The sequence below is a fragment of the Alexandromys fortis genome, unplaced genomic scaffold (genome assembly GCF_014885135.2).
Source record: "Alexandromys fortis isolate MF-2015 unplaced genomic scaffold, M_Fortis_MF-2015_v1.1 scaffold_375, whole genome shotgun sequence".
In the NCBI taxonomy this organism is placed as follows: domain Eukaryota; kingdom Metazoa; phylum Chordata; class Mammalia; order Rodentia; family Cricetidae; genus Alexandromys; species Alexandromys fortis.
Window position 1 is genome coordinate 47,173 of NW_026068279.1, and position 4,569 is coordinate 51,741.

Sequence of the window (4,569 nt, forward strand, 5' to 3'; positions counted from 1 at the left end):
GTTGCTTTCTATTTGATATGATTCTTATTATTATTGTTCAAATATTTTTAAAGAAGAAAAAAGGATAATAATATAAGTTACAATAGAAATGTTCTGTTTTGTCCTGTTTAGGTATAAAAAGAAGGAAATTCTGCCATAATCTACTTTACAGATAAGCTTTAATGATCTACTGTACAAAGTGAAATAGAGAAGTCACAAAATACAAACACTCTGATTCTCTTATGTGCTATCTAAAATTATCAGGTTAAAAACAAAACAGTGACTGTGTGGATGAAGACTAGTGTAGTTTTGTTCGATCTTTAGAATTTCAGATTTATAAAATGAAAATGTTGCAGAGCTATCAGTCATACATCATGAGTATAAATAAAACACTACCAAATTCTGTAATTAATGGGGTGAAGAGGATAAATATATTGCTGTTATTGTTGTTTTTATCCACAATGTCTTTAAGTAATTTTTGCCCGAGTAAAGGGGGAAAGTTGTACAGACTCCATGATCCTTTTATTTGTGTATTTTTGTCTGCGTACTCATTGTTGATTTCATCATATACACATTCAGAACTCTGTGCTGATGCATTTTATGAGGCACACCATGAGTCCTGAAATATTTTCAATCTCATTTACCTCCTAAGTATAGTGTCATTGTGAACATATTTTCATCAAAGCAAAGTTCTCATCTCTTCCCATAGTATCTTAATTTTCTATGGCATTTGGTGTATTTAAATGGAAATATTTCTTATAACCTCACCTCGTTTTGGTTGTTGAAATTCTATATTAGGGACTTTGGTTTTGTAACTTACCACATCTTCACCATTATCATCTAACATATCTTGAACTTTTGAATGGTGTTTTTATGTCATTGTGTTATACCATCATGATTGGATAGGAAAATCACAATTAAATGTTATTTGTACTGCTACAGAATTTGAATGTTTATCTCGAATTATAATTGAAACACACTGAGCTTGTGGTGTACTGCTTGATAGTAATCAGGTTACTTAATATTCACATAGTAATCATTCAATTCATCTTCTAAAGTTAGAAAACTGAATATCCAAGTTCTAGCACAGAGTAAACTATTTATGGGTAACATGATCATTATGAACTCTCAAAAACAAACTCCTTGTATAAAGGAAGTTTAACACTTTCGATCATCCTTACATACATCTCTTCTCAACTTCCTGTCATCCCCTAAATTTTCCTGTCATGACTTTAGACAATATATACTGCATAAATATTTACCTTTCTCTCACTCTCTGTCTCAGAAAAAAATACTCTCTGATTTTTCAAAACAGTCTTTAAAGGGGTTGTTCTTGTCCTATTGACATTTTTTTCATTACAGTGGATATAACTACTTACTGAAGTTTTCTACTCCGTATACAGGCAGATTGGCTATTATTTTCACAAAATCTATAAAATGTTTTCACATACATCTCAAAGGCAATTTTAAGACTATCCAATATATGCTTCCATGATCTTAAAGTGGGTTACTGCTTCTACATTCTTTAAATATACATTTATTTCTATAAATGGTATTTCAAAATTGTCTGACATGTACTACAGGTTTAATAAAATAAAGATTACTGAAATAATAGAGTCTCATGCTGACACATATATAATAATATATATTTAATTAAAAACTGTTTTTGAAAAAAGGGAAGATGTGTACTAACTCATTTCTCACATGTTTTTTTTTGAGTGTAGGAGTCTCAGGCTGAATACTGGACATGACTGATTCAAAATTCAAATTGTGAAAGAAAGTGAGAAAGGAACACCAAAGTGGAGACATTGGCAGAACAAGAGGCAGAGGAGAATATAGAAGCTCAGAAGTAAAAGCCAAGAAGAGCAGAGGATAAAGATGCTTCCTATAATAAGGAATGAAAAATCAGACTCACTGGAAAGAGTAACTCCCCTCACCATCTTCCCTAACCTCACCTGGGAGTTGTGAACACAGGACAATGAGACCAGTGATGGATGGAGAGTGACAAACAGAGTGTGGTTTCAGCAGCCTTTTTCCTTATCCTAACAAGTAACCCCCATTGTCGTTTCCCAAATACAGTAAAACTGGGACATCATCTGTGCTGTGAGTCTTACTCACAAGGATGATGTTTGTGCAGAGATCAATCACAAATTCAACTACCAGCCTGGCGGAGATTCTTCCAGGAAGTCTTCAAACCAGAGGTCCTAAGAGTTGTTATTTCCAGACCATTCCCTGGAGCATTTGGGCTGTTAGCTTTTTAGAAATCATTCTACAAGAATAGTCCCCAGGGGAATTCAAAATCCTCTTCAGTAAACTGAGATACTTGACTCTCATCTGATTAGAAGCCGAGATACCCTGTGATCATCTGGGATCTCAAGTCTTTGAATTCTTAAATGCACCTGAGAGAATTATACTTGTGCCTTAGTATCTTCAGGGAATTTGTTTCAGTATATCTTCAGATATCAAAATTATAGAATGCTCATCTCTTGTATAGTTAACTAATATTTCTCATAACCTCTGCATACACTCCCTTCTACTTTTTTTTCTCTATTTCTTATAATACATAAAATAATCTTCAATATATAATAATAATAATCTTCAACGTATACATTGATTTATCATTTGTAAATCTGTGGATGCAGAATATGTAGGTAGGAGGGACAGATAGTGGGACTGTTCAACTTTTGGATGGTTTTCCCAAATTAAGAGATTTCAGAGGATGTCTAACTATCTATTTTCTGCATTTGTGCCTAAAATGCCCCAATCTTTTTATAGTCACATGGGGAAAACATGCCACAAGTATTGATACAGAAAGGGATTCCCTCACTTTTAGATGAAGGCTTCACTAGACCCTATGAAACAGATTAGAACAAGATTCTGGTCAACATACAAGCTTCTGTGGTGAACCATAGTCTGGACAATGTTTGGTTCCAAACACATTTAAAATTAGAAAAAAAAACAGATTTATGACCCAAGGAGTTTGAAAAGTAGTCATCTAGATGACAAGATGAATGACAACATCCTTGATCACATTAAGAAATACAGGAGAAAGGACAAATTTATTAGTTGTAAATGAAACATTTGTATAATGGACAATTATAAATTCCAAGAGAAAATCAAGGAACAGGTCCTACAGAAAACAAAAAGCATGGAAATAAACAAAGGACTTGGGAAATGAGGTGAAGATAGGAAAAATTAAATGAGCAAGAAGCATTTTTCCCACACAGTGATTTGTGCCATGTAAAGACAGCATCCAAAAATTATGGGAGTAATTTCTACCTGATTGTAATAGTCAAAACATTGTCTTAATTTTTTGGTCTAACTTTTACTTTTCTGGTAGCACCATCATTTACCTTGTTGTCCATTGTATAAGTCAGGGATCTCATGAACTTCTTAAGTTTCTTGTCTCAGGTGGCAGTAGTCTGTTTGTTGTATTTCAAAACAGTATAAGTCACTAAAAGGAGTTCCAATATAAAACTAGCAGAGACATCCAAACCAAAAGAAAAACGCAAAAAAAAGCACTGTGACTCCTTCCTAAGATCGTTTCCACTCCTCAACTAATAAAATCATTGATGCCAGGATGTACAAATTCTAGATGAAAGTAAGATAAGTTGATAAAAGTATGGTACTAAAAGTAGCCCATGAATGATATTAAATGAGTAAAAATTAGCACATGAATAAAGTACAGAAGTTGTCCCATGATTAAGGAGGAAAGTCACTAAGGAAAGAAAAAAGCTCAGCAAAACTGATATGAATCAACAACAAGAATGGAAAAACAACAACAATTCGGAAGAGTCAATGATATTTAGAATTTGAGAACAAAGTAGAAATGTGGTATGGGAAATTCTTCTGTATATGTGTTAATGAATAAAGAAGCTGCTTTGACCTGTAAGGGCAGAATAGAACTAGGCAGGAAAACTAAACTGAATGCTGAGAGAAAGAAGATGGAGTCAGTGAAAAGCCATTTAGCTACCGTGGGGCAGTCACCTGTGTTGGAGCCCACCGAAACATTGCTGGTAGGCCACGACCTCATGGTGATGCACAGATGGAGATGGGTTAGTTTAAAATATAAGAGCCAGAAATATGTTTAAGCTATCAGCCAAATAATATTGCAAATAATATAGTTTCTGTGTGATTATTTCATGGTCTGGGCAGCCGGAAACAAACAAGCAGTCTCCACCTACAGAAATGTTGTAAATAAAATGGCCTCTGTAAATCAAACAAAAAACATAGTGAAAGCATGACCCATAGACTCACCCAAGTAAAAGGAAGAATGCCTTACCCATAAAGTTCTGACTGAAAGCCAGAATACTGATCCAATCACACTTACCCTGAGTGACCTGTGATGATGAAGAACCTCCTTCATCCAGTTGACTTTGAGAGGCTGGACAAGGCTGGACATAGTATTGTGTACCAAAAGGTGTGCGCCCCCAGCTCTCTCCTCCCTTGCTGTGACATCTGAATGCTGGATTCTGTTCCTGTTCCCTGCTGTGATCGGTACCCCTTAAATAAAGAATGCCTTATTATACCCTATTCGGAGCTAGTTTGGGATTACTTAATTCACGTTCCTCTTCAGCTGGCTGCCCAACA